Raw genomic sequence first — 9,727 nt, 5'->3', positions numbered from 1 at the left:
TTAAGTTTTCTTATGATTTCAAATCACTTTTGTTTATTCTCAATCACGTCTAAAAACCACCCCTCCATGTGGAAATGCATTTTACCCTGATGTACTCACCTATCGACTACTGTGGATTTTCTTGTTCTTTTTCTCACCTTTATTTTTTAGTTTTTCGTTGGCAACTTTAAGTTTTCTTATGATTTCAAATCACTTTTGTTTATTCTCAATCACGTCTAAAAACCACCCCTCCATGTGGAAATGCATTTTACCCTGATGTACTCACCTATCGACTACTGTGGATTTTCTTGTTCTTTTTCTCACCTTTATTTTTTAGATTTTCGTCGGCAACTTTAAGTTTTCTTATGATTTCAAATCACTTTTGTTTATTCTCAATCACGTCTGAAAAGTAGTGAAAAGGAGTGCCTATTTTTCAACGCTTGATATTTTTGAAATAAGAATTAAGCTTGTTATTTTGAATTAACGTTTGATACTGTTTGTATATTTTTAAAGTGAATGAAGTTTTCTTAACAAGTTATAGTCCCTGTTTAGTTTGAATCTGCATTCAATACTCATTTACTCTTATTTCTTGCAAGAAACCTGGAAACAAACAATAATTTTCATTATGATTTTTTAAAAAAACTGTATTAAGTCTGTCAAAACTGCGAGTAACTTAATGTTAATTAATTACTATAACCAGATTAAAATAGGAATACGTTTTAAATTTGGCGATCTTCATTAAAAATGAGTGTTGCAAAAAATATATATTTTGTTAATATATTTCCAAAAATAAATTTTAGAGAAAACTTTTCGCATTAGATATTTTTTTTCTTCTTTTAAACTTTTGAATCTAATGAAAAATGATGGTTCTACGCCGAAAATAAAATGATTAAGTGTTTTTCTTGAAAGTTATAAATTCTCAAAATTTTAATAAGTGTTATTTTTAGATGATAGTTTGTTTGCTCATAATATCTCACTCTAGATAAATATCATAGATCAGGTACAAGAGTCTAGAAGGTTTTCGATAAAGAAGTATACTTAATTTCGACAGTGTAAACATTTTTTGGAAACAAAAATTGTTTGAAGATGAAATAGTTTTGAAAAATGTAATACTTCCAAAGGAATTTCTTTTTCTCGAACACAACATATTTCATTTTTACCTCTAAAACTCTCAAACAATTTTATGTTGTTGTTGTTGTTTTTAACAAAATAAAGCAAGTTGAAAATAATAAAAATAATTTCCTTTTATTCAAACAACATTGAAAATTTCCTTCAAAATGCGAGGAGGAAGTTGTATTGTTATTAAACTCTCTTAAAGTCAAGTTAAATAAAATAAAAAAGATAATTCCAATTTATCGAATGATACTTTAAAAAATGCCTTCAATTTATTAAAAATCTTATCGACTTCAAAAAATAGTGTCTCATCAAAATTTCTGAAATTACTATCTATAAACGTGTTTTGAATTTTTCAAAACATTGTAATTGAAAATATTTGATTATAGAAAGTAATAAAAATTATATTGGCCTTATTAATCCCATTTCGTACATTTGACAGGCAATAGAGATGCCTTTTAAAAAAATTTATCACGAGATTAGTGTTATTGACTGGCAAACGTGCTCCCATCAGCGATCGTAAAAATAAAATTTTGCCTGTATAGCAAAATATAATTTTGAGTCTAATGTACGGCCTTAAAAATACAGGGCAACCCGTAAATGTTTTCCATTTAAATTATTACCATTGATTGTAAATTTACGTAATACTTATATAAAAGCTATCTTTAGTTCGGGCCTTTACATTGCTTTTTATTCTCAGGCTGCCTGCTTGTAAAATTACATCGAACCGTTTCTAGGCAAAGTAGTGTCTGTGCTGCCATCTGTCGAGAAGTGAAAGAGTAGAATGTTATTTTTCTCCAAAGTGGAGCTGTTCAAGGTGGTACAAGAGAGATGTTCTATGGCACCAGCAGGGATCGAACCTTTAGGGTCGTAGGCAGTTGCTATAGCCATAGTGGAAAAAACGGTACCGAGAGAGTTATAAAGCTTTATATAGAGGCTAGCGTTAAAAAAATGTTTTGGCTATGAAACACTTTTAGTTTAGCAAGAATTCGAATGAAAATTTTTGTTTTTATCAATTTATATTTACATCGGACCTTTTTATTTGGATCATATCAACCGATTTCAGCTCGTGAACATTAGATTAAACGAGTAAAAAGGTTAAATTTATCACAGAGGATTAAAAATATTTTGATTAATAAGTTGGTTTAATTCATTTTTTTCACTATATACTACTGATTTTCTGAAAATATTCTTTAAAAACTCATCGAAAGGCACGCTCAATGATATGTTGATAAAGTTCAGACTTGGCAACTAAGTTCACATTTTTTTTTTTGTTGTTTCTTTTAGATTTAAAAAATCACTTCATTTTCTCTTATCGTAAAAAGGTTGGTTTAATCACTCTTCAGTGAAATTAACTAGAGGGCTGAACGAGTTGAGTTTTTGAGGTCAAAATTTATAATTTTGATCTTGACCTACCAATCATAGCAGACTTTTCTGCTATGGCACCATTTTCCATACGCATTATAAATGTCAGGAGCAACTTTTGCGGAGTTAGAATCTTGATTAAAAATGGTACAAAAAATGCTCACTCTTTTTCAACCATTTTAATTATTTGATAATAAATATATAAACATGAACAAAAAAGTAACATCCGGTAAAACAAAACAACTTCTAAAATTATCTGAAACATTACATCAAAAACATTTGAAGTGAAACATTGAGAAACATACGAAGTGTTAAAAATAAAAATTAAAAAAGAAATGGAGGGAACTTAATTGCCAACCCAATACATTAGCTCACAAACTTGTCAAGGCAACAATATAACCATAGTTCAAATCTATGCTCTAGCTGCCCTGGTTCGGTACATGTTATTTTCTACACCACTTTTATTCTTGATGCCTGTTCTTCAAACACACACAAAAACATGCTTTGTAATATTTTGTAGGACTCACTAGAATTTGTTTGATGTTACTTAGTAACGGCTTTTCATCACTAACCTGTTATTTTTGAAACAAGTTTTAAAAAAAGTAACCATATAACAGACCCCTATTGAATAAACCGGCAACTTAGATCGAGAGAAGTTTCTTTTATTTATTCATTTTTCGAAGTCTAACCCAAGTACATACCAACGCAGTGTCCATTTTGTCTGATATATGATCGACTTATATAGTTCCCTGTAAGTATAAAACTTTGAGCTGTAAAAATTCAAGAACATTCAAACCATACTAAAATATATCTCAGTTTGGTATTTTGCCCGGAGTTACAACTGAAATGCAGCAGCAATACACTTTCGAAATCTGTTCGGAGAGCTCCAACTTCTTAACTTTATTTAAACCTAACCTATTCACTAAATAAGATACAGCTTTTTATTTACTTACAAGTTACCACGCAGAAATTCATTTGATGGTAAAACTAAATAGCTTACTTCGTTCCCTCGAGCGCCTTTTTGCCATTATGTTCTTTTACTTCGCTCGGTGGGCAGGGAAAAAAGAGAAGCTCTTAAAAACAGGCTGTTATCCAGTTCCTTCGATTACTGATTCCTGGAACGTCTCACACCAATCTTATTCTATCTTTACCCCCCCCCAAGCCCTTACCTGACCCACCCCTCAACATTCGCTGATATGATAGGTAATAAAAATTACACGCAGATTTGATGGCAATCCTCGACGGCCAAGATAGGTCCCGGATGGACTCATTTTTTATAGTAAAAAACAATACCCTGGAATAAAACGTAATTTGTTTTTCGGAAGAAAAAAAAATGTATGGGTAAACATTCCTTTATGGTCACTCCAGTCTGCCGTTAATAAAAAGAAAGTTTTACTTCCTTTTTTCCTTCTTCCTATTCTGCATAGTAACATAAGAGGAAGGCAGAATACATGTGGTATATTGTAAATATTTATAGCGTAGCTCCGGGACTTATTTGATTCATGTTGGCTCAGGCTTTTCCGTAAAAAAATTGGAAAATGCTATTTTTTCGTATGTTTTATAATGTTTTCTAGTTAAATGTTTGAATAACCATAGATCGTAAGTTTTGTTTACACGAAATAAAGTTTATGTAGTGATGCTAGGAGTTTTGTCAGGAACTAAAATTTATTTTGCGAACATAAAAATGTTATGTCTGTATTTGATTCATGGTATTTTGTTTTATACGGCAAAAAATAATCGGTATAAAAGTTTCGAATGGAATGACCTGAAAATATATCAGATGCATTTGTTATCGTTACTAGTTAAAACACAACAAAAATGTTTTTAATTAAAAAAAACTAGCGTAAAAGAAGAATGCGCTTTATACTGATGCAAGTAATTAAGGATACATAAATTAACTAATTCAACAACAACAAAAAAAAAAACATTCGAATTGATATCTGTTTAGTGCCTTGTAAGTTTAATATTTAGCCTGTTAACAAATTTTACTGAAATAAATTAATAAATACTGTTTTTAATAACCAATGCTATCATATGTTTCATAATTTTCGTGGTACATATTACTGGCCAAAGATTTGATTTACATACAAAACTGTCAAAAAGAGCCACAATGGCTCAGTGATTAAGGTACTGAATTCTCCTTGTGAAGAACTGGGTTCGATCCCCAGTTGCGGTTTGAACCCCACCCATCTTTTGATCTATGGATACCAGCTTGTCTGGGAATTAAAAGCAGCTTATGCGCAATGCTGAAAACATTGGCACAATCATAACATAGGTCACAAAATTGGGAAGCCTTAACCTCCATGACTCTCTATCCAACAACGAGATACTGTTGGAATGATTTTACTGTCAGAAAGCAAAAAGAATCGTGATTTAAATAGGTATCAAATTCTTCTTCAATTTTCTAAGGAAACAGAGCTCATTCTGTTCTACATGAAATAAAGTTATTAAGTACTTTGCTGAATTTATACGAAGCCACAGGGAGATGAACTAAGTTGATGTTGCCCTGATTGTGCTAATTTAGGCAACATTGCGCATCGGCTGTCGTTACTTCCAATACAAGCTAATATTCACTGATATAAAGCGATAAATGAATTCAAGCGATAAATGAATCTTAGTTCTTCTAGATGAGTGTTAAGTTTCCTAATCACTTAGTTATTGTAGCTCCTAGGATAATTGGTAATAACTAAAAATGCTAACAAAGTTTAATTAGTTAATTTTAAGAAAAGCTATTTTATCTCGTTTATGATTTCACTTCCTTCTAAACTAAGGAAAAAAATAGAATTTTCCATTATTATTTGAACTTTAGCATCCAAATAGAGTCTCTGTGCTGCCATCTAGTGTGGCAGAAACTAGACGTTCAAATTAACATGACCAACGGTATCTCACCCATTGTGGTGGTCCTGAAAGAGTGGATACCACCTCTGGAGAACGCACTGCGTCTGCTCATCGGCAAGACCGATTGTGCAGCTCATTGGAAATTAAAAAAAAAATATTATTTGAATCATGAGGTTAAAATGAGCTATTAATATAGTTTTGAACTTGATTGGATTGAGAAAAACTATTTTTATTTTATTTTGATAAGCAGATTGCAAGCCACTTTACATAAAAATATTCCAATCTTTATTTAACTTAACTTTATGCATTTATTTTTGAAGAAATAATGCAGAAAATGTAATTTATTGAACAGTCAAATACTAGATTACACAAAAAATAAACAAACAGAAAAATCAATTGCAGAGTTATCGCGTTCAATACTTCAGTTGAGACCCAAAAGTGTTTATAATCAGTAAAACACAAACTCGATTCAACAATAAAAGCAAAATATTCTTCACTCAAAGACAAAATAGCCATTGAATAATTCATCGATAGTTGCGGGAAAGACAAATGCCAGTTAAGTATGAAATCTTTTGTTTTACGATTGGGACAATTCCTTCTTTTTTTTTCGTTCTATCCATCCCCTCTGGGGGACAAAAAACACCAAAGTAGGAAAAAAAGAACAGATAAACTCTTAGAATATCCGACGAGACTACGCGAGAAGATAAAAAAAAAAACAATCTTTATACATCCTACCATTGATTTAATGATTTCCGCCTACTAACACACAAACAGGCGGCCCAGGTACAAAACGTTTGCAATAGACGAGCATTAGCTATCGCAATATATCGTCTCCTACGGGGGATTAAAGTTGCAATACCACTTCATTTAGCAGAATTACGTATTGCAGTTCATCTAGTGGTGAAAAAGAAAATATATACTTCTATGTATTACGTCTAGAAAGAAGAAAAAAATTGTCTGCGGGATGTAGTTACGTTCATGTCTTTTGGGTGAAAAGGCTAGTAGAAAATTCTAGAAAAAAAAGGGGGTAAGAAAAGGTAAATGCTTCGTCAACAAGATCTGAAGTTGGTTTTGGGATGGAGATTAAATGGAATGGAACTATTGATGGGAAAAGAGACTTTCGCAAACCAAATGAACTGTTCTGTTGGGTATAAAAATAATTTCTTGCGTAAGGACAAAATGACACATTGTTAAACAAAAATGATTATTCTTTAGATAGTGATAAAAAGCAAGAAAAGTCTGGATATTTTTTTTAAGTGAGGAGTTGTCCAAAATTACATTCCCGAGAACAATTAAGTTGTATTTATTTCAAAACTTAAAACGTATATTTCGTGATCGTATTAAGCGATGACTATAATATATTTCTTTACATTATATGACCGTAAGTTCTGATTTCAATAAGCGTCGGTGCGTGCCAAAATGTTTTTCTTCTTTGGTAAGATTTGGTTCCGTTCAAATCGTTTGACATTTTTTGTAGTGTTTAATGAGTATACTTTTATTTTAACCTAAAATTTGTGTTCATATTATTAAGTGATAAGTTGTTATTTTCAAGTTGTGATTTAAAGCTAAAATAACTTTTTTTAAATGCTAGCTATTTAATGAAGTCGAAAATGGTTGTTTTTTTGTGGAATGGTTATTGTTTGATGCAAGTTGTTATGCAAATAAAAGGAAAAAAATCGCACTAATAATGACAGAATAAAAGAAATTCAGGTATGCAATACAACAAGATTATGTAATGAATAGAATAGGAGTATTATATAGGAGAGACTGGGAGGAACAGGATATCTCAATTTTGTCAAAATTAGCTCTGTTTTCTAGTGGAAAAACTCTGAATTTCATTTTACTAGTAGGGAAGAGAGATCACCATATTGGCGTGCCATTGTTCATTTATTCACGACATCTGAGTAGATAAGTTTGTTTTACTATGTCAACTTTCTAATGTTCTCCTGTTTTTAAGTAATCCTTATTTTCTGCTCATTACAGTTATAAAAATTATTTACATTCAACTCATTAAAAATTTTAAGATTGATACCATAACAAACTATAAGGGTTTAGCCCAATAGTAGCACTGCTCTGCTTCATTTAGATAGCCTCTGCTCACGGGGTAAGATCGGGTATTTCCAACACCTCCTAGAAAAGAGTAGACCTCTGCACGGGTTACCATAAATATCCTTTAGTAGTCCAAACGTAATGACTTATTTCGTATTTTCAACCACTGCGCAGCTTAGTACCCTGAACGTAATGACATCTTTCTTATTTTTCATCAACTGCGCAGTTAACTTCGTCACATCGGACTACTAATTTGATCCGTGCTGAGGCCTTCCTTATTCTAGGAGGTGTTGGTATTTCCCGGTCATGTGCCCCCTCTCCTTTGATTTCCCTTGTGATGTACCCACGAAATCTGCAGTGCAGCAGAGGAAAAAGATAACTACATCCGAGGCTGAACAAAGGTTTTACGGGTTCCAGGAGAAAATAATTGTGTGCACCTTTCCAGACTCCTTTGGAATTTTACTGGGCTCCAGAGCAGATCTGCTTTTTCAAATTGAAACCATATCAGGCAAAAATTATCAGAACAACTTGCGCGTTTATTATGTGGTGCTATGAGACCAAAATTTGTTTGTATGGCAGACAATGCACGCCATCAACCATTAAACTTCGTCGCCTTTAATCTGAAGATATCACTCGTATGGAATAGCCAATACTCTCACCTAACTTGAATCCGATAGAGCATGTGTGGGACATGCTTGGCAAATGAATTGAAATCCGTTCACAGTCTCATACATGTGCATCGGAACATGGGAGAGCATTGCTTTCTGAGTGATGTTGTATAAGTGATCAGCTTGACAATTTGACACTAAGAATGACGTCTATGTTTTGTACAGACTGTAATTTCTTGCATGGGTGATATACAATGCATTAAGCATCATACCATGATGTAATATTAAGTAATATTACGTAATATTATTTAATATAAAGTAATATTAGTCATACAAAATTCAATATTCAACTATAGTGAGCAAGAAGCGTATTTTTTTTAATGGTATCGGATATACATATTTTTTTTGCTTTATTTTCTGTTTAGCAAATGGGTTTTATTAATAAGTCACGGCTTTGTTTCTGAACCTTTATTTTCAGGAGCTAACATTATTATTAATTTATTTATAGTGTAAATTAAAATAAATAATCGAGTTACTTAAGCACAGGAATTGTTTAATTTTATTACCATTTTTTGTCAAAATAAATTGTCAAAATGCATTGCTTTTTTCCAAATAAAAAGAAACTAACTTTAATCATATCGTTGGTGAGCTTTGTATTATGGACGCCGTTCAAAATGCACTTTTAGGAAAATAAACATAGCATTTCATTCCGTTTTTTAAAATTCTCTTATGAAAATTTCTTCCTTTTTTAAATATTAAACTAATGAATCTCAGATCCAAAAAAATTTTAAATGTCATGCCGTTTATTTGTTTTAATCATATTATACAATTTTTTACATTTGAAAAGATAGTGAAATGCAAAAGTTCTTGCTACCCGGTTGTCATAAGTCCTATAAATTTATAATAATGGTATTAATGTGACTTTATACAAATTTAGGTTTCTAAAACCACTTTATCACTCAATGGAAAAATATGCCTTGAAAGTCACAGCTGTCATGTACTCGACCCTGAAGTCCAGACTTAGCCCAGGAATGATTATTCTTAATTTTTTTTTAAAAAAGTAAGAAGAAGTAAATACGAAATTCGTCGTATAGTTATAACAAATTTATTAAAATAGTTGCTGCAAATTCATCCTATGAATTCACTTAAAATGTCCAATTTTTGCTGTGTCCATTTTCTTAAACAGGCATTTTAAGCTGTGTCCAGAATAAAACGTTCATCGATGATATATTTTAGTCTTGAATTGTGTTTAAAATAATATAAATGGGTAATTTGACAACCATTTTGGTGCTGAGTAAATGTGCTATATAATTTAATTATAATTTTATGTATATCATTCCAAAAAGAAAAACAAATGTCACTGTTGAGTAATCATCGAAATTATCCATTTCTTTTACTCCAAATTACTTAATTTAACAAATCGAGTAAAATACAACGTATAAATCACAAAAGATAAAACTATTCGCGATCGCAACGCTCGAGTATGCCCTCTATCGGGAGCCTGTAAATATCAGACATTAATTTATCACGTTTTCATTTAGTTCCATCAAAATCATCGGCCATGACGGACGCCATTTTCTTAGCAGCAAATAAAAATCAAAATTTCCCTAAGGAGCAGCTGAAGAACTTGAAAAAACTAACCAGAACATGCCAAACATTGAAGCAGAACACGCCAAGCATTTGAAGAACAATTTCTGAATAATTTTTACCTTTCTATTACCAACAACATAACTTACAATTTCATGATCACTTGCTGTTACAGATGTGTATATTAC

This window comes from Parasteatoda tepidariorum, chromosome 1, assembly GCF_043381705.1.
Source record: "Parasteatoda tepidariorum isolate YZ-2023 chromosome 1, CAS_Ptep_4.0, whole genome shotgun sequence".
Taxonomy (NCBI): Eukaryota; Metazoa; Arthropoda; class Arachnida; order Araneae; family Theridiidae; genus Parasteatoda; species Parasteatoda tepidariorum.
Note: the sequence above shows the minus strand (reverse complement) of the source record.